The following is a 22,620-nucleotide window of genomic DNA, read 5'->3' on the forward strand; positions in this document are numbered from 1 at the left end:
ATAATGATTACTATAGATTTGATAAAGTAAAACTGCGAATATAATGAAATACAATTTAAACAACCCATATGTAAACAAACGTAGGTTTTAAGTTGGTATCTTTAATGGATCATTCGATAAAGATGAGGTTTAAGCGTTATTAAACAGTCTACAAAGTCTGGGCAGTTGTCTCAGAAACTGATGGGAGTGTGTCCACTTTAGGGTAAATTACCCTAAAGATGAAACTATAAAACGCTTATTGGATTTTCTCCATCCGGGTACTACATTTGAAATAAAACTACCTTTAATGCCTGTGGGGGTCTTCCCAGTATGAGAGGAACTGCTAGATTTATTGAATAAACCTTTTTTTCCATCAAGTTCGAGTGAACCGAAGTGTCTGACAAACTGTTGATGTTGAAGGAGCGTCCCGTCCACTAGAATACACCTCACAGTGGCAGAATCACCTGAAAGACGCACATCGCCATCTGCTGACTGGAGTTGGTATCGCAGTTGAGAAAATACTTTCAGACAAAAAGTTATTTGAAGAACCTTTTGTGGGAACCCCTATAAGTTATTTGAAAAACCCCTTATCATGGTTCCTCAAAGAACCTTTAGGGGTTCATTTTTTAACTCCTTGTCCACCCTCCCTCCATTATAAAAACATATAATAATATTGACAATATTTACTTAAATAATGAATTGTTTATTTAGTGGCACCACAAATGTGAATTAATATTTACACTACAATTTACCAAACAAAACACATTACAAATTGCAACATTTCTGCAGACATGTCAGACCATATTAAATAATAACATTACTTTGTAAAATGCTTTTCATGACATTTAAAATAATAATAATGATGTACAATAAAAACAACATGCATTAAAAATGAATCATAGGTAAACTAACAATATTGTAGACTTGATGCTAAATACAGATTTTTCAGCTTTAGTGTGTATCATATCCACTTAGTTATGTTAGGAAGTTTGCCATCTTTATGACCGGCCCTGGTAACGTCACCCAACTTCTCTTTTCCCCAGAACACAGTAACTTAACAACATGTGTTTTTCTGACATTTTTGGGAAATTTAAGGGAAAATAAAAAATACAGCCATAGCAGAGCCCCAAGTCCCATGGAGACGTCCTCGATGTTGTGGATGTTCTCCCCATCAAAGGCCAGTGGGATTTCACTCTCATGGTGAAATGGATTTCCGCTGATGTGCAGTAAAGGAGTGAAGAGCGGTGAAATCTGTGTCAACAAAAGTAAGAAAAGATTAATACACATACAATTAACAAAGAACATAACAAATGTTCAGCTGTAGTTTTATATAACCATGCACACTTATGTTTATGAAGAAACAGATGATTGGTGCATAGGCATACCTTGTCACGGACATAAAGGCCACTCGGGTCCTCATTGAAGAGGTTGGGCAAGAGCAGAATCGCTGCTGTGGTCTCCAGTCCTAGTAAAGCATTGATCTTACTACACTTGCAAATTTTATTACAAAATACATTAGAGAAAGGGAAGGAACAAGAGCAAATCCCTCTTCTGTATTGTCCTTCGGGGACTGTCAAAATACCAGGATGATGTCCTCACCCCTGCCTCTCTACCTCTGCTAGTCCTTGATATCTCGTTTTGGGGAGAGCTGACGACAACGAGGCGGCAGATCAAAGACCCGTGGAGCCGGAGGTAAAAGAGAATGGCTAGCATCTGGAAAATAGATGTGTTTGATGACACGCAAGAAAACTGGGCAACTTACATTGAACGACTGGAACAGTACTTCATTGCAAACGACATTGCTGATAACAAAAGAGTACCAGCGTTGTTGAGTTTAATTGGCCCAAAAACATACAGTTTGCTAAGAGATCTGACTGCCCCTCTGAAGCCCTCAAATAAAACATTCACAGAGATTGTGGAGATATTGCAAAATCACCTATCACCTAAACCACTCCTCATCGCTGAACGTTTTCGTTTCCACAAGAGAGATCAGAATGAGGGTGTTAGTACATATGTAGCAGAGTTGAAGAAACTGTCTGAACATTGCCAGTTTGGAGAGAACCTAAATTACACATTAAAGGGATAGATTTGTTTGTGGACTGAAACATGAACACATTCAAAAACGTTTGCTCACAGATTCAGAGCTCACGTTTGCAAAGGCTGTTGAAATTGCTGTGGCTATGGAAATCACGACTAAAGATGCATTTGAGTTGCAAAGTAAAAGAAGTACTGACCTGTCACAAATTTCCCTGCACAAGTTTTCACGCAGTCGACAGCGCCCCGTGTGGCCGAAAAATGCAACAGGTGTGACAGAGATGGTCACAGACCAGAGGACTGCCGTTTCAAAGACGAAATTTGTCACAAATGCAGTAGAAGGGGGAACATTCAAAGAGCATGCAAAGCAAAATTCAGTCACAACAGGAAAACTGAGAAAATGAAAGGGTCTGTGAATGCACTAGCAGAGAACAGTGGCAGTGATTCAGATGAACGATTAATTGGTACAATGGAGTTAAACACAGTGACTTCTCCCAGCAGTAGCATAATATGGGTGACACCAGATATCGAAGGCAAACCCCTCAAAACGGAGCTGGACACAGGATCTGCAGTGTCTATCATTTCCACTACCGTCTACAATGAGCACTTTAAGGCTATCAAGCTGAAGAACACAAATGTGTTGCTGAAGACATACTCAGGAGAGAGATTGAGCCCAATGGGGGCGTTGCAGGTCAGAGTGCATTATGGGGGGCAAACACAGCAGTTACAGCTGTATGTGGTGCCTGGAACTGGCCCCCCATTATTTGGCAGGGAATGGCTTTCAAAAATAAAGCTGAATTGGTGTGACTTGAAAATGCTCCACACGTTCCAGTCCAAAGAGAAAGGCACAGACCAAACACTGGAACACTTGCGGAAGAAATACAACACAGTTTTCAGTGATCAGATGGGAACAGTAAAAGGCTTCACAGCAAAACTTGTACTAAGAGATGACGCAACCCCAAAATTCTGAAAAGCCAGATCTGTTCCATACTCCTTGAGACCAAAGGTGGAAGCAGAAATCGATCGCTTGCAGGATACAGGGATCCTGACGAAAGTGGACAGAAGCGAATGGGCCACACCCATAGTTCCTATTGTGAAGAAAGACGGGTCTGTTAGAATGTGTGGGGACTTCAAGGTAACTGTGAATTCAATGTTGCATGTGGACCAATACCCCCTACCACGTCTGGATGACATCTTTGCTGCACTAGCTGGTGGGAAACACTTCAGTAAAATCGATCTGAAACAGGCTTACCTGCAGCTACCGGTTGAAGAGAGTTCCAAACAGTACCTGACAATAAACACACACAAAGGTCTATACAGGTATAACCGCCTGGTTTTTGGCATTGCATCAGCCCCAGCCATTTGGCAATGAACTATTGACCAGATTTTGCAAGGAATCCCAGGAACCCAGTGTATCCTGGATGACATGATCATAACAGGACGCACCGACAAAGAGCACCTGGCTAACCTGGAAGAGGTCCTGAAAAGACTGAAAGAGTATGGTCTACATGCAAACTTACAGAAGTGTGAGTTCTTCAAAGACAAGATTGTCTTCTGTGGACATGATACTGACTGCAATGGATTGCACAAAACACAGGACAAAATTGAGGCAGTGGTACAGGCACCACGACCACAAAATATCACAGAAGTGAGATCTTTCACGGGACTGATCAATTACTACAGAAGATTCCTCCCAAACCTTTCAGCAGTACTCCAGCCTCTAAATCAGCTCCTGGAAAAGAATAGGACATGGCGGTGGACAGAGCAGTGTGAAAATGCATTTCTGGAGGCAAAACGGCTCATAACATCAGAACAGGTCCTGATGCATTACGACCCTGAAATGCCAGTGAAGTTGGCTTGTGATCCGTCCCCTTATGGATTAGGAGCAATCCTTTCACACACACTGAAAGATGGGTCAGAGAGGCCAGTTGCATTTGCGTCACGAACATTGAATGATGCAGAGAAAAACTACTTACAAATCGACAAAGAAGCACTGGCACTAGTGTGGGGCGTCAATAAATTCCACGCATACCTATATGGCAAGCGTTTCACACTGGTTACAGATCACCAGCCGTTGCGTTCCATTTTCAGTCCAAAGAAAGGCATTCCGGCAATGACAGCAGCCAGGTTACAGTGATATGCCCTGTTCCTTGCCAGTCATATGTATGACATTGAGTTTAAGCCGTCATCCCTCCACACAAATGCAGATGGATTATCCAGACTGCCGTGCACAAGAGAAAGACAAAGGAGGGTGGATGCAGTGGACATGTTCCATACCGCTCAGCTCGAGGCACTACCAGTCACAAGCACAGTTATCAAACAGGAGACAAGGAAAGATGTGACCTTGTCAAAAGTGTACACCTACACCATGTCAGGATGGCCAGCTACTGGCAGAAAGGAGCTGACTCCGTATTTCCAGCGGAGAAACGAAATTACAACGTACCAAGGATATTTGATGTGGGGAATGAGAGTCATGAGACCCCAGAAATGCCAACATCTAGTCTTGCAGCAACTACATGAAGGTCATGTTGGAATTGTCAAAATGAAGCTGCTCGCAAGGAGCCACTTCTGGTGGCCAGGTCTGGAAAATATGACAAAGAACTGTAGCGGATGTTTGGAAACCCTTCACATGCCTGCTCCTGTCCCAGTCCACCCATGGGAATGGCCCGCAGAGCCATGGCAGAGAATTCATGTGGACTAAGCTGGTCCCTTTGAAAAGCACATGTTTCTGGTTATAGTTGATGCCCATTCCAAATGGCCAGAAGTGTTTTGCACTGACTCCTCCACCTCAGCTCAGACGATAGAGTGTCTCAGAACAACGTTTGCACGCTTCGGTTTGCCACTGCAGCTGGTAAGTGACAACGTGCAAGCTTTTGTAAGTGACGAGTTTACAAGATTCATGTCAGTAAATGGAATCAAACACTCAACCTCAGCTCCGTACCACCCTGCCACCAATGGTCTGGCAGAACGCTTTGTGCAAACCCTAAAGCAAGGACTCCGTGCAGCAAAACGAGACGAAGGGACTTTGCAAACAAGACTGGCCAAGTTCCTGGCCTCCTACCGAAACACCCCACATGCCACGACAAATGAAAGCCCAGCCGCACTGATGTTCGGGAGGCCTCTCCGCACACAGCTGGACATCATGAAGCCAAACAGGCGTAATGAAGTGCTGAACAAACAAGCCAAGATGCTCTCCGGTGGCCGGGAGCGCCATCTCCAAACAGGACAGGAAGTGATGGTGCGAGACTACAGAAGAGGAGGGAAATGGACAAGAGGGACTGTACACACACAAACGGGACCCAGAACTTACCAGGTTCAAGTGAGCCCAGACATAATGTGGCGGCGTCACATTAACCAAATGCATTCCACGGAAAACAGCACAACAATCGAGAGAGAACAGGCACAGAGAGATCCTGAGAGGGACACACAGGGAACTGTAGAGGACGGTGGGGCAGTAAAGAAACCCCAGGCTGAAAGAAGGGAACGTGTTGATGAAGGTGCTGCTATAGCAGAAGCTATAATGGAACAAGCACACACTGAGGATGTTCAGGAGTCTCCAGACAATCCGAGGCGCTACCCAGAACGAAGGCACCGTCCACCAGACAGACTAGACTTATAAACAAACGAACTGTTCAAGTTCAAATTAAAAGATGCAAAATAACTACAACAAGTTCTGGGAAATGTTTCAGTTGTGGTTTGGTAAAAGTAACTCTGATTGTATAAGAGAAGGAATGTTATGTTCTGTTAATTACTGATGTCCCCTTTAAGGATGGAGCACCCTTGGTCATGCGCAGTGTTGTTCTATGTTATTCTGGTACTAACTCGTTTGAGTAAATGTGAAGCTCCAGTTCAATTGCTTGTATTCAGTCTTTCTTATTACATAAATAAGTACTAAGTGTTAAGACGCTACACATTCCATGGACTTGATTCATTTTGGAGAAGATCAGAAAAGATAATTAAGATAATTAACGCGGACCTGCAACGTTTCCAAAATGGGATAGTATTGTACATGTAACGTTATGCCCCCTTGTGAGTTAATAGTATTGCATGCTGTAGCGGGCTATATAAAGAGGAAGACCTCCATTGACGATTCAGTTTGTTGTAACATCTCGTAAGGACAGGTCACCGTCCTTAGTTAGTTAACGTTTGCTAGTTCATTATCACAAAACTGAGAACTGCTCTAGATTGGAAACTTACGTTAATGAGTGTAAAGCCATGTTGGCTTTATGGAAACGATATGCAATATATGGGAACGAATATAGTTGAGGGAAATAATCCAAATCTAGTTGTGCCTAGTTAGGACATAACGTTATCTAGCTAGATAACGGTACTGTACTGTAGCTCATACAACGCCAACGGTCAAACCCGGCTTTCTAATATTTACGGTAATTAACTATAGTAACGTTACGGAAGATATTCACTGAAAACCATCATTGTCTTCGTTATTCATTATTAGTATGTTATATTATTATATTAATTATTTCGAGACATATTCAGAGCCAAACATCAACCCAACTTAACCTCTTTAACTTGTTGTCGCATCCAAACTTGTCACCATCGTTTTCAGTTGTAATTGTGAAGTTCCCGGAAGAAGTCCAGCAACAACGGAGGTTCCTCGATGAACCCACCTTCTAACAAGTTCTTTGAAGAACCTTTTTGGGGCTGTTTTTCATTGACCAAGAACCCTAAGGTTCTTAGGGGATCTGAGAACAATTCCAGTTGAACCCTTCATTTTTAGAGTTGTAGTCGGCTCTATTTACTCTCAAATTCGCAACATGATGATTAGCATCAACGAACAAGTCAGCTGCTGCTGCTCCAATACAGTATGAGGTGAGACGGTGAACTGGGCAGTCAGCTGCTGCTGCTCCAATACAGTATGAGGTGAGACGGTGAACTGACCTTGAATCATAAAGATTAAGTTAATTAGTGAAACTGTTAAAAAATAGTATATGGCATATTAAATATATTACTCTTGTTATCATATAGAAACATCATGGAATATTGTACATTATATTAGCATCAACATACATAATTGTTTCATTCAATTTTACATAAGGATATTTCATATTTTCTAGTTCAGAACTCATCACCTGCTATGTAAAGGTAAATTCTACCCGGGATCCTTGGGACATCCCTACCCTAAAACCCTAACAATTTTAAATGTCAACTTCAATGGGCTAGGGACATCCCAAGGATGTATCTCTACCTGAAAATACATGATCTAAGTGATTGATAGTTGGTATTCAGCAGTCATAAAGCCTAACTTACTTTAACGAAGTACTAAAATAGTGATTTTGTCAGACAGCATCTCTACACTTTGACTGACTTGATCCATTAATCCTTCCATCCCTCCTCAGCCTTCCTCTCCTCTGAGGACCCAGTGAGGGTGGAGCTCAGTCAGAGAGCTGTTGAGGGACTAGTTAGGAAAAACACTTCTACAGCCAGAGAGGTGAGAGGTCACACGTGGTTTAGATGGTAAATATTTGTGTCCCCTTAGTGGTTCATCACATCAGCAAAAGGTAATATGTTCCATCATCTATGTTTATTTACATTAGTGCAAATTGACCACTGATATTGGTGTAATTTCTCACCCTTCTGGCTGTATGAAAGTTCATTTCTCCTCAGGCACACATTTGTTCTTTGATATTATGAAGGTAATTTGTGTCAAATATACTTTTCCCCACTCATTCACCCCATCTCTTTACATTGCTCTCGTCTTCCTAAAACTCACTAGCTTCTAGAACTCTCGTCCCCTTGGAACGAGCCCAAACAAAACTCAAATCAAATTGTATTAGTCACATGCGCTGAATACATGTGTAGACCTAACAGTGAAATGTTTACTTATGAGCCCCTAACCAACAGTGCAGTTTAAAAAAAAATACAGATAAGAAGAGATAAAACTAATCTCCAACATGGAAAAAAAAAAAAATTGTGATCCATGATCCATGGTAACACACTGGTTATTAAATGCACAACACAAATATTTTGACTGCCCACCCTTGAGACAATCAGCAACCAAGTTGTCCTTACCACATGCTCTAGTACATTTGGGCTGGCACATCTGAGAATTAATCCTGATATTCTAAAAGCAGGGCAACAATGTCAATATAATTGTACCCAAAAATTGTCAGTTGGTTACATAAATAATTATGATTACTAAATGTTACATGAAATGTAAATATTAAATATTTGGTTGCATAGTCTTATTTTCAATTACATTTTGCTAGGTGAGATATCCCCAATGTCAAAACACAGTTTTAACGTTTACGAATCAATAACCAATATGCAGAAACAGTTTGGGATAAACTGAAAACCTAACCATAAAATGGGCTATATACACAAACATCTGCCACAATAATCATATTACTTGTATTGTTTAAACAAGCTCCTTATAAACTGTACAAGCACCAGAAACACTGTTGTTTTGACAAGTAGCAAGAAATCACTGATATCGATTAGGGGGGAAATTAGGTTGTACAACTAACACAACTAAAAAAAACATGGAAACGGGAGATTAAAGGACAACCTGCAGAAGACAGTCAGCTACATTTTGGAGTGATGCATTTAAATGTAGGGTTCGCTAAACAAAGAACACAACACTTATTTGTCATAACTCATCGTTAAAATAATAAGTGCGAGAGGATGGAGATGAGGTTGCACGTCCTGTTAAAACTAAAAGCTCAAAAACCACACGGAATCTGGGAATGTGTACATCCCTGGTTAGAGGACAATTTGTAGAAAAAAGCTTGCTACATTTTGAAGTGTTGCATATTGATTCAAGTGGGTCACCAACTTGGTAAGTGTAACACAACTCTTTTTTTTGTTAGTCAATTTTTGTTAAATCACATAAATAGTAACTCTTTCAATTCAAGGCCTGTATTTCTCCGTGAGGCTAATATCCCTATCAAATTGAAATCAATAGAACAGGGGGCAAACGTTTAGAGTTCTACATTGTGACATTATTCAAATAGTCCTACTACAATGTTTAAACATTCTACATTGTGACATTAATTCATTGATATCATGAAACAACTCCTTCATGAATGCATTTTCTGATGTTTGATCAGAGGTATTTTATCAGATTATCTCTGGTCACACTGATCACAACTGAGATTTCTCTCCTGTATGTGTTATATGGTTTGTAGTCCGCTTGCTAGACGTAGTAAAACTCTTCCCACATTGAGCACAGCTATAAGATTTCTCTCCTGTGTGTGTTTTCTCTGGTGTGATATCAGGCCGGCTGATTGAGTAAAACTCTTCCCACATTGAGCACAGCTACAAGGTTTCTCTCCTGTGTGTGTTCTACGGTGTGATTTCAGGCTGGCTGATTGAGTAAAACTCTTCCCACATTGAGTACAGCTAAAAGGTTTCTCTCCTGTGTGTGTTCTCTGGTGTTTAGTCAGACAGCTAGACTCAATAAAGCTCTTCCCACATTGAGCACAGCTATACGGTTTCTCTCCTGTGTGCGTTCTCCGGTGTTTTGTCAGACTGTTAGATGTAACAAATCTCTTCCCACATTCATCACAGCTATAAGGTTTCTCTCCTGTGTGTGTTCTCAGGTGTTTAGTCAGACTGCTAGATGTAACATAACTCTTGCCACATTCAAGACAGCTATAAGGTTTCTCTCCTGTGTGTGTTCTCTTGTGTGATTTCAGGCCGGTTGACCTAGTAAAACTCTTCCCACATTGAGCACAGTTATAAGGTTTCTCTCCTGTGTGTGTTCTACGGTGTGATATTAGGCTGGATGATTGAGTAAAACTCTTCCCACATTGAGTACAGCTAAAAGGTTTCTCTCCTGTGTGGATTCTCTGATGAATTTTAATGCCCGCTGATGAGGTGAATCTCTTCCCACAGTCAGAGCAGCGGTAAGTTCTCTTCCCTGTGGGTTTCTGCTGGTGTTTCTTGTGTTCAAATGTGGAGAGACTCTTCTCTGCCTTGTCAGCATCATGAGATTGTTGAGGCTCCCCAGAGGATCCACGTCTCTCTCCTGCGTGAACAACAAAGTCAGACAGATGGTTAAAGGCCCACAAAATGAGCAAGCATAGTCATATTTTGTCTTGTTTCCACATTAGTAGTAACATCGATGATTGAGTTATTCAAGTTGTTGAAACCCTAAGCAATGTGCCAGACAACATTTGGTCTCCAATATAGGACAATTTCTGTGTATGCTAAAATTGCCGCACAAGGGCGTTGCACATACAATTTAGTTGCAGAAACTCCTCCATGCTAATGAGGAAACCGCTAGTTATGGATGTAGTATATCTGGTAATGAGGAAACCACTAGTTATGGATGTACCATATCTGCTAATGAGGAAACCACTAGTTATGGATGTAGTATATCTGGTATATCTGTGAATGGGGGAAAACTCAGGGGAGTAACCTCCATTTCCAGATTGCTTATTAGTGAATTTCACACTACTTTGTTTTATAATTGTAAGGCTCGTTTGAATGTCCTGCTTAATATAATGTTTGTGTTATCATCGCAAATATCACTTTATACTTAAAAAAAACACTTCAACCAGTAAAATGCTCTTTGGCTAGCTTTAACATCAGCCTGACAATGAGGGTTTGTACACTGTGTTCGCCAAATTGGCACAAAACTTAGTTAATTACCTAATAATTATTACAGAGAATTTATTTGATAAAACAAGTCTTCACTTTAATGCTGCCAAAGACACGACCAATTACATTTGATTTGACCCCGCAAGATGCGGCAGTTTTGTCAATTTATTCATTGTCTTTTGTTTGAAAACACACCTGTCAATGTTGAGTAAGGATGCACACCTGATTACGCATATAGAAGTAGGACTAGTCTACCTGGCCTGAGCGCAAATGTAGGCCTATAAATGTGCCCATTTGGGGATGTCTGATAGTATTTCTGATTGTCTTAACGCACCACCACTAATGAGTTTAAAATACATTTTTTCTTCATCTCAAAAAAAGTCTAATCAAAATAAATTGCGAATGACAATAGTTCCTCAAAGTATTTTTGTAAAAGATTTCCAGCTCTCACCCTTTTGATAACCACTCGGTGGAAAGGGAAAAATGTAATGCTCTGATCCAGTGAAAATGTCTGATTAAAATACCTGATTACTTCTTATCCTTTGCACTAATAGCCAACAGCTGTGTCTGTCCCGAACTCACTAGCGGGGAAACTCTGACAGGCCATGTGCAGCCAATGTGATTGATGGGATATTTATTTTTATCAGGATATTTTCTACCTGCAGTTTTTATATGTTGGCAAAAAAAAATGATATAGTTGGCAATAAAAGTTACTTTTAGAGTTATATAATTTTAATTTTGATAGAATGTAGATTAATATTTTTGAGATACTATCATAAATGAAATGAAACTGTTCCACGAAAATGTGCATATGAAAAGCATAACTGGCACACAGATCGGTAGAAATGGGTAAGATACATTTGCACTCCAAATGGAAAAGTGTGCCGACCGCTGGTGAAGCCCATTACCGGAAACTTCAGGAGCATAACGGCAGAATTTCTTTCTTCTGGTTAGGTTATCTTTTGTTCTCTGGCTCCCTCCAGTCATTGTGTGTCTTATTTAATCAAATAGCTTAAAGCATCATTCCAGTTCAGTACATACAGTTGATTTTATAAAAACACATGGGGCGATTGGTAGAAAGAACAGATGACTCTTGGTTGACCAAGATGTATTTTAGTTGGGGACAGCACTAGAACATGATTTTGGGGTTCCCAAGTGGCGCAGTGGACACTGCATCTCAGTGCTTGAGGTCCCACTACAGACACCCTGGATCAAATCCAGGCTGTATTACAACCGGTCGTGATTGGGATTCCCACATAGGGCGGCACACAATTGGCCCAGCGTCGTCAGTAATTGTAAATAAGAATTTGTTCTTAACTGACTTACCAAGTTAAATAAAGGTTACATTTAAATAAATACAAAGTGTTTCATGACAAACAATTTTATACAAATCCGCCAAGACACCAACTGTGAGTAGGTTTTAAAACAAAGGTTTCAAACCAATTCATGAATGTAATTAAATCTAGGTATGTCTTGCCTTTAATGTAATAGCATGAAAAAAAATGGCTGAATATTATACAATGACTTATCAACAGCTCTAATAATTTCCCCCCAAATGAAATATTCACTGGCAATTCTAGAATATACTATATAGCCTAGAAACCTGGTTAAACTATCACTATGACATCATGGATGAATTGTAGAATATACTATATAGCCTGGAAACCTGGTTAAACTATCATTATGACATCATGGATGAATTCTAGAATATACTATATATCCTAGAAACCTGGTTAAACTATCATTATGACATTGGGGATGAATTCTAGAATATACTATATAGCCTGGAAACCTGGATAAACTAACATTATGACATCATGGATGAATTCTAGAATATACTATATATCGCTAGGTTTGGGTTACGGTTGCTACAATAGCGTTCAATATTAATTTGAGTGGTTACATTTCTCCTTCCCCCATCCCTCAGCTGTTAACCCAACCAAGTCTCTGGGCAGCCATTTTGTTGCTGTTTAAAAAACCCACACAACCAATCTATAGTTGAAACAATAACAAAGCTGCAATTCCACCACTGTTTTGGTAATACGATGAGGATGGGGCTGGAGAAATGTAACTAATCTCAAATTCATAGACAGACCTATGGATGCAAGGACTGACCATCCATGATATCAACATTATAGTTCTAACCATGTTGAGGCTATACAGTGTTGATATACATTGTTCCTAGACATTGGAGTAAAAAAAAAAACAACAGTTGAACTAAGCTCATGAAGCATGTGTTATATTCTTCAATAATCAATGGCTATAAATAAATCATTTAAAAGTCAAAAATTGGATGAAGCTATTGCATATTTTCCCTTTAACATCACACATCAGTTCAACAACTGCAGATTTTGTGCCTCTGTTTTTAAGACAGTACTTACTAGTGTTAATCAGGGCCTGTTTTCTCAAAACCACCTTATGGCTAAGTTCATCGTTATAACCATTGGATGTCTTAAGATGCGTTTGGGAAACCGGGCCCAGATATCCAGTTTCCTCCTCTTCCTTTTTCGATGTAACAGTCAACTCCCCATCTTCCTCTTTCACTCCAAAAACGGAATCCTCCTCTTTCACTCTGTACGCGTCTTTTTCTTCTTTCACTGAAACGTCTTGCTCTTCTTTCACTGTAACGTCCTCACCCTCTACTTCTTGTTTTACTGTGACATCCTCCTCTTCCTTCTCCTCTTTCACGACAATGTTCAGCCCCAGAGCTTCTTTCTCCGTCCAGAAGACCTCTTCTTCAGCAGGAGAGTAGCTTCGTGACCTCATGGTCGTGGATGTTAGCTAGGCTAATGCTAGCTTAACCAGCCCGCTAGCTGACTAATAACAACACCGTAGATATTAAATTAAATCGGATAACTAACTAGACGACATAAGTGGGTTTAAAACAGTGGCTAATAATCACTAAAGCATCTAAAGAGCTTTATTGGTTCGGCTATTTTGTCTAGCAAGCTACCGAGGTGGCTGATTTACTGTTGCTGTTGAAAGAAGCGTTCCGTCCACTACATTATACGTCACACAAGCAGCATAACCTTAAATTCCCAGACCGCCCTCTGCTGACTGGAGTGGGTAACGCAGTTGAGTAAAATGTTTATTTTGTTTTCAGACAAGTTAAAGTGCAGGAAGCATGAGTTTTTACTCACCAGTGTAACAACACAGTGTGGTTAGACTTTGTAACTTGTAGTCACAATCTGGTTACCTATGAGTACAAACAGTTATGTTTTTGCGTTGTTACATATTTATTAACTTATTTCTTCTAAGCTACCCACAATGCACTATTTATCAACGTCATATCGATGATCAACTTACAGAGTTTGTATGCTAGCTCGGTAGCTAGCTCAAGGAGGATAGGTTGACTTCCAGTTTTTAAGTACAGTATTTAAGATGATTGAAGAGAAAACCATCGGGGAACTCACTGCACCCCCATATGCCATGTCTTGAAATATGCAGACAGAATTTACATTGTACTCCTTCTGACAGCCAACTTTCTAACTCCGTCCATAACTTTATGACATCATAACATTCCCAGAAGGATTATTGAGTCATTGTTAGTTTTACACTTAAGACATGACTCTGCCGTAGTGCTGTAGAATTTGTGAATTTGGCCTCTTGTATAATAAGGGACTATCATTTGTCCCAACATCACAGGTCACAGACTTTGATACAGTTAAAGACTTCCAAAAGTATTTTAATGGGGTTTCTCCCTGTGCACCTTCCAATTTAAATCCATTAAACGAGACAAGTTACCAGACAGGACATATTGCTGATGCTCTTCCTATTGATAACCTGAATGACAAATAACTTGTGGTGGTGATGACGGCCTATTGGATGACGTCGTCCATCGGGATTCAGCCCAAAAAAGAAGACGCTCTGGATTGATCACTGGAGTCAGATGTGAAGGAGGAGGTTGATCATCAGGAGTCAAATGTGAAGGAGGAGGTTGATCATCAGGAGTCAGATGTGAAGGAGGAGGTTGATCATCAGTGAACCTCTAGGATTGTGGCTGGGCTGGCGTTTCCACTTCCAGCTTGGTCTTATATTTTGGAAAGTATTCAGACCCGTTCACTTTTTTTGAGAAACAGACAAGTCTTCAACTGGCAGCTTCATGAAATAGTACCCGCAAAACACCAGTCTCAACGTCAACAGTGAAGAGGTGACTCCGAGATGCTGGCCTTCTAGGCAGAGTTCCTCTGCCCGGTGTCTGTTATTTTGCCCATCTTAAACTTTTCTCTTTACTGGCCAGTCTGAGATATGGCTTTTTCCTTGCATCTCTGTCAGTCACCCTGACATGACAATGCCACTAGCCATACTGCTCGTTCTGTGCATGATTTCCTGCAAGACAGGAATGTCAGTGTTCTGCCATGGCCAGCGAAGGGCCCGGATCTCAATCCCATTGAGCACATCTGGGACCTTTTGGATTGAGGGTGAGGACTAGGGCCATTCCCCATAGAAATGTCTGGGAACTTGCAGGTGCCTTGGTGGAAGAGTGGGGCAACATCTCACAGCAAGAACTGGCAAATCTGGTGCAATCCATGAGGAGGAAATGCACTGCAGTACTTAATGCAGCTGGTGGCCACACCAGATACTTACTGACTGTTACTTTTGATTTTGACCCCCTCTTTGTTCAGGGACATATTATTCCATTTCTGTTTGTCACATGTCTGAGGATCTTGTTCAGTTTGTATCAGTTGTTGAATCTTATGTTCACACAAATATTTACACTAGTAAATAAATGCAGTGAGAGGATGTTTCTTTTTTTCCCGAGTTTATGTCCTATAATTTTGTTTTCACATTAGTAGTAACATCGATGAGTGTTCTAGTGATGTGCGCTAGAAGAAAGTTATTAAAGTTTCTGAAACCCTAAGGGGTGTGCCAGACGACTTTTGGTCTTCAATATAGGCCCATTTCTGTGTTTGCTAAAATTGCGGCACGAGGGCGATGTACACTCAATTTGGTTGCAGAAACACCTCCCTGCTAATGAGAAAACCAATTGTTATGGATGTAGTATATCTGCCTGGAGCAAAAATGGCGAGTAACGATTTTCATTTTCATTTTGTATTCTAAATATTAGCACCATCAGGAGTGCTACTCAATGAAACTCACATTAAGCTCTGTGTCTATTCACTAATTCACCAATGAGTGCATTTCACACTATTTTTGGATTATAATTGTAAGGCTCGATTGAATGTCCTGCTTAATAAAATGTGTGTTTTATTGTTGCAAATCAACTGAATTATACTTTAAAAAATACTTCAACCAGTAAAATGTTCTTTGGCTAGCTTTGCCATCAGCCTGACAATGCGGGTTTGTACACTAAGTGTTTAAGAAATTGGCCCATAACTTTACCTAGCAATAACATAGACTAGAGGTCAACCGATTATGATTTTTCAACGCCCATACCCATACCGATTATTGGAGGGACAAAAAAATCCGATACCGTTTAATCGGACGATATTTTTTATTTTTATTTAATTGTAATAATGGCAATTACAACAATACTGAATGAACACTTATTTTAACTTAATATAATACATCAATAAAATCAATTTAGCCTCAAATAAATAATGAAACGTGTTCAATTTGGTTTAAATAATGCAAAAACAAAGTGTTGGAGAAGAAAGTAAAAGTGCAATATGTGCTATGTAAGAAAGCTAACGTTTAAGTTCCTTGCTCAGAACATATGAAAGCTGGTGGTTCCTTTTAACATGAGTCTTCAATATTCCCAGGTAAGAAGTTTTAGTTTGTAGTTATTATAGGAATTATAGGACTATTTCCCTCTATACCATTTGTATTTCATTAACACAACAACAACAGCCACCCTCGAAGCAGCTTTACCCATGCAGCGCAAGGGGAACAACCACTCCAAGGCTCAAAGCGAGTGACGTTTGAAACGCTATTAGCGCGCGCTAACTAGCTAGCCATTTCACATTGGTTACACCAGCCTCATCTCAGGAGTTGATAGGCTTGAAGTCATAAACAGCGCAATGCTTGATGCACAATGAAGAACTGCTGGCAAAACGCCCAAAATTGCTGTATGAATGAATGTTTCCACGCCTGCTTCTGCCTACCACCGCTCAGTCAGATTATATGCAACGCAGGACACGCTAGATAAACTAGTAACATCTTTAACCATGTGTAGTTATAACTAGTGATTATGATTGATTGATTGGTTTTTATAACATTTATTTTAACCTTTATTTAACTAGGCAAGTCAGTTAAGAACAAATTCTTATTTTCAATGACGGCCTAGGAACAGTGGGTTAATCGGTGTCCAAAAATACCGATTTCCAATTGTTATGAAAACTTGAAATCGGCCCTAATTAATCGGCCATTCCGACCGACATAGACCTACTGTAGGACCCATAACTTCACCTAACTACAACATAGCCCTACTGTAGGATCCATAACTTCCCCAAACAACAAAGATCTACTGTAGGACCCATAACTTCACCTAACAATAACATAGACCTACTGTAGGACCCATAACTTCACGTAACAACAACATAGACCTAGGACTATACATAATTTCATATTTCAGGTGATAGATGGAAACTAAAATGTCTTTGTCATGACATTTCATAACCAGATAATTTTGTGAATAATCCCACTAGGCTACTCTGTAATGTGTTGTCATTCTAAATGTCCTCAATAAAGGAAAATAGCTCTGTGTGTTGTACAATAGCCTATCCATCAAGGATTATGAGCTAAAGTATCTCTGTGTCCAAACAGACTAACGAGACCCGACTGTAAATCAAGCAGACACATTATAAACACCAATTTGTTAGAGATGTTGGATCCAATGTGGAGCACGACATAACTGTCTATACCAGAGTAATGAATGAAGAAGCACTTTGGTTGTTGTTGCATGTTGTGATGTTTGTCATTTGACTGTCATTCAGAAAATTATTTCCTGGATCAGCTGATGATAGTTGAACATGTGACTGTAACTAAACAGCTACAGAATTAAGAATGATGTGTAATTATTGAAGAACCGCGTTAATGACAGTATTGATTTGGGTGTTCAATAAAGTTAAGGTGACTCTTGGTTAGAACCACTGGATTTTGCAAACTCAAATGATTTATAATTTCTGTGCCCATGAATACTGTTTTCCCTACGTAATATAAGGAAACTAAATGTTACGTAGGTAGAGTGCATTTCAGAGATCTGAATACCAAAAAATGTACTAACAGGACAATCACCTAAACCACAAGGCCAAATCTACACTGGAGGAGCTTACCAAGATGACATTGAATGTTCCTGGGTGGCCTAGTTACAGTTTGGACTTAAATCGTATTGAAAGTCTCTGGTAAGACTTGAAAATGGCTTTCTAGATCAAAAACCGACTTGACAGAACAGGAAGGATTTTAAAAAGAATAATGAATTACACATGAAGATCAGTCGCCTATTGGATGACATCACGACTTCCCATCAAGCCAACTCCTTGAATACCTTACTATGACATCACTCACTCCTTCTAGTTTCCAGTTGTCTAAAAAAAACACTATTTTTCTCAAAACATTTATTTGTTTCCCTTTAGTGTGTTTATACTTTACTATATTTATATATCACTTTTCAACAGGAAAAGTTAAAAATCACTGGAGGACGTCATGAACAATCCATACAATACAAAAACATATTCAAGAGTAGAAAGCCCTTTTAAAATCACACATTAGTTCAACAACTGCAGAGTTTGTGTCCCTGTTTAATAAGATAGTACTCACTGAATTTACCGGTGTTAATCATATCAATGCCCCTGTTATGATAGTACTCACTGTATTTACTGGTGTTAATCAGATCAATGTCCCTGTTTTATAAGATAGTACTCACTGTATTTACTGGTGTTAATCATATCAATGCCCCTGTTATGATAGTACTCACTGTATTTACTGGTGTTAATCATATCAATGCCCCTGTTATGATAGTACTCACTGTATTTACTGGTGTTAATCATATCAATGCCCCTGTTATGATAGTACTCACTGTATTTACTGGTGTTAATCATATCAATGCCCCTGTTATGATAGTACTCACTGTATTTACTGGTGTTAATCATATCAATGCCCCTGTTATGATAGTACTCACTGTATTTACTGGTGTTAATCATATCAATGCCCCTGTTATGATAGTACTCACTGTATTTACTGGTGTTAATCAGATCAATGTCCCTGTTTTATAAGATAGTACTCACTGTATTTACTGGTGTTAATCAGATCATTGCCCCTGCTATGATAGTACTCACTGTATTTACTGGTGTTAACCAGATCAATGTCCCTGTTTTATAAGATAGTACTCACTGTATTTACTGGTGTTAATCAGATCATTGTCCCTGTTTTATTAGATAGTACTCACTATATTTACTGGTGTTAATCAGTTCTCCAGTCTTCTCTTCTTCGTCCTCCTCTAATGTGACAGTAATCTCCCCCTCTTCATCCTTCATTAAAAAAACGTCTTCATATTCTTTCACTGTCACAGTAACCTCCTTCTCTCCAAAACCTGCATCCTCCTCCTCTTTCACTCTGAACGCGTCTTCCTCCTCCTCCTCCTCTTTCACGGTAACAGCCCCACCCTCTACTTGTTCTTGTACTGTAACAGCCTTCTCTTTGACGAGAGCTTCCTTCTCCGTCCAGCAGACCTCCTCTTCTTTATCAGGAGGAGAGTAGCTTAGTGAACTCATGGTCGGGGATAAAAGCTAGTTAGCATTAGCGACTAGACTAGTGCTAACTTAACCAGCCAGCTAATTGACTTACAACGTAAATATTAAATTAAATGAGGTAGCTAGTTGTTTGCACATAAGTAAGTTTACATCATAGTGGCAAATAAACCAGTAAATTGCTGTTTGAATGTTCCGACTTTGATGTCTAGCGAGCTACCGAGGTGGCATTTGTTGAAGAAGCTTTCCGTCCACTAGATTATACGTCACAGTAGAAACATCGCCTGAAAGACACATCTCGCCATCTGCTGTCTGGAGGGAGGAAACGCAGTTGAGGAGGGAAAACTTTTTTTCTTCTTCATTGAATTATATTATAAAGCAGTTTAGATAAACGTTTTTTTCCTCTCCATTAAATAAGAATATTATATCAACACGTACAAAGAGCAACAAGTGTTATTTCATTAGTTCCATTTTTTATGAGATTTTAAAACAAACTCTACATCAACTCCACATCTATATTTCTGATTCAGTCAGTCAAATAACTAGATTTCAAAATAAGCACCTAGTTATTGATACCCTTGATAAAGATGAGCAAAAATTACTGTATGAAATAAATAAATCAACTTTACCCACTACCAGAATATGTTAACCCAAAACCTGGTTACCTAAATCAAATCAAATAAAATTTTATTTGTCACATACACATGGTTAGCAGATGTTAATGCGAGTGCAGCGAAATGCTTGTGCTTCTAGTTCCGACAATGCAGTAATAACCAACAAGTAATCTAGCTAACAATTCCAAAACTACTACCTTATACACACAAGTGTAAAGTGATAAAGAATATGTACATAAAGATATATGAATGAGTGATGGTACAGAACGGCATAGGCAAGATGCAGTAGATGGTATCGAGTACAGTATATACATATGAGATGAGAATGTAAACAAAGTGGCATAGTTTAAAGTGGCTAGTGATACATGTATTACATAAAGATGCAGTAGATGATATAGAGTACAGTATATACGTAGACATATGAGATGAATAATGTAGGGTATGTAAACATTATATTAAGTAGCATTGTTTAAAGTGGCTAGTGATATATTTTACATCAATTCCCATTATTAAAGTGGCTGGAGTTGAGTCAGTGTGTTGGCAGCAGCCACTCAATGTTAGTGGTGGCTGTTTAACAGTCTGATGGCCTTGAGATAGAAGCTGTTTTTCAGTCTCTCGGTCCCAGCTTTGATGCACCTGTACTGACCTCGCCTTCTGGATGATAGCGGGGTGAACAGGCAGTGGCTCGGGTGGTTGTTATCCTTGATGATCTTTATGGCCTTCCTGTGACATCGGGTGCTGTAGGTGTCCTGGAGGGCAGGTAATTTGCCCCCGGTGATGCGTTGTGCAGACCTCACTACCCTCTGGAGAGCCTTACGGTTGTGGGCGGAGCAGTTGCCGTACCAGGCGGTGATACAGCCCGACAGAATGCTCTCGATTGTGCATCTGTAGAAGTTTGTGAGTGCTTTTGGTGACATGCCAAATTTCTTCAGCCTCCTGAGGTTGAAGAGGCGCTGCTGCACCTTCTTCACGATGCTGTCTGTGTGGGTGGACCAATTCAGTTTGTCTGTGATGTGTACGCCGAGTAACTTAAAACTTACTACCCTCTCCACTACTGTTCCATCGATGTGGATAGGGGGGTGTTCCCTCTGCTGTTTCCTGAAGTCCACAATCATCTCCTTAGTTTTGTTGACGTTGAGTGTGAGGTTATTTTCCTGACACCACACTCCGAGGGCCATCACCACCTCCCTGTAGGCCGTATCGTCGTTGTTGGTAATCAAGCCTACCACTGTTGTGTCATCCGCAAACCTGATGATTGAGTTGGAGGCGTGCTAGGAGGCTGAAACTTGGCCATAAGTGGATCTTCCAGCAAGACACATCCACAAAGAGATGGTTAATTGGGCACAAAATCAACATTTTCAATGGCCATCTCAGTCTTCGGACTTGAACTCCAATGAAAACCTGTGGTTTGAATGGAACAGGGCAGTCCATAAGCGCAGACTAAATAAATCAAAGACCTGGAGAGATTCTGTATGGAGGAATGGTCTAAGATCCCACCCAATGTGTTCTCTAATCTCATAAAACATTTTAATGTCATTATCTTTTTCAATTGTATCAGTATAAAATAATATAATTTCCCTTTTATTGTTGGTGTAACAATACATCATGTAGATGTACATAATGAACAGACTAGGTCTATACTGCTCCTACATGGTGTAACAATACATCATGTAGATGTATATAATGAACAGACTAGGTCTATACTGCTCCTACATGGTGTAACAATACATCATGTAGATGTATATAATGAACAGACTAGGTCTATACTGCTCCTAAATTTGTATGTATTATTATGTGTTATTTCACCTTTATTTAACCAGGTAGGCAGTTTAGAACAAGTTCTCATTCACAACTGTGACCTGGCCAAGATAAAGCAAAGCAGTTCGACAAAAACAACACAGAGTTACACATGAACAAACATTCAGTCAACAACACAATAGAAGATATGTGAAACACGATCATTCCACTATTAATGCAGATATTATGGACATTTTATTTAAAACAAGTAATTAAATTATGATTGTAGCTCCTTTAATTCAGACCCAAAATGTATTTGCTATAATGTGTGCCATTACCCGGCTATTAAAATGGACAGGCGACTATGAGACTCAGCCTTGAATTTAAATTTTATGGAATGTTAACTTTGATTGTCTTCAATGAAAATGATAGACCTTTCAAACATGGAATGCAACGTTGTATGAAACATTATTGTCAAGTGACTTGATGTCTACGATACCAAAGACATTGATAGTTGGGAGTGTCAAGTGTGTTGATATAACGGTAATAATGTCAAAATCACACTTTTAACAAACATCAGAATTGGTAAAAAAAAAGGTTATACCCGAGTAGTGCTACGGTTGAAGCTACTGCATCAAAGGGCTTGAGGAATCACTACAGACCCGGGTTTGATCCCGGGCTGTACCACAACCTGCTGAGATCGGGAGTCCCATAGGACAGCACACTATAGGCCAAGCGTTGCCCAGGTTAGGGGAGGATTTGGCCGGGAGGGGGGCTTTACTACTCTAGCGACTCCTTGTGGCGCCTGCAGGCTGACCTCGGTCGTCAGGTGAACAGTGTTTCCTCCGACATATTGGTGCATCTGGCTTCCGGGTTAAGCGGGCAGCTGTTAAGAAGCGCGGTTTGGCTGGTCATGTTTCAGAGGACGCATGACTCGACCTTCGAATCCTGAGCCCTTTGGGGAGTTGCAGCAATGAGACAATATTTTTATTTTTTATTTTACCTTTATTTATAAAGGTTTTTCTCATTGAGATAACATCTCTTTT

General features: G+C 39.9%; 1 pseudogene; it reads right to left on the bottom strand.

The window, feature by feature from the left end:
* Positions 1 to 673: 673 nt before the first annotated feature.
* LOC118938438 lies at positions 674 to 19,470 on the bottom strand (annotated as a pseudogene).
* Between the last annotated feature and the right edge of the window lie 3,150 nt (positions 19,471 to 22,620).

This window comes from Oncorhynchus mykiss, chromosome 13, assembly GCF_013265735.2.
Source record: "Oncorhynchus mykiss isolate Arlee chromosome 13, USDA_OmykA_1.1, whole genome shotgun sequence".
NCBI lineage: Eukaryota > Metazoa > Chordata > Actinopteri > Salmoniformes > Salmonidae > Oncorhynchus > Oncorhynchus mykiss.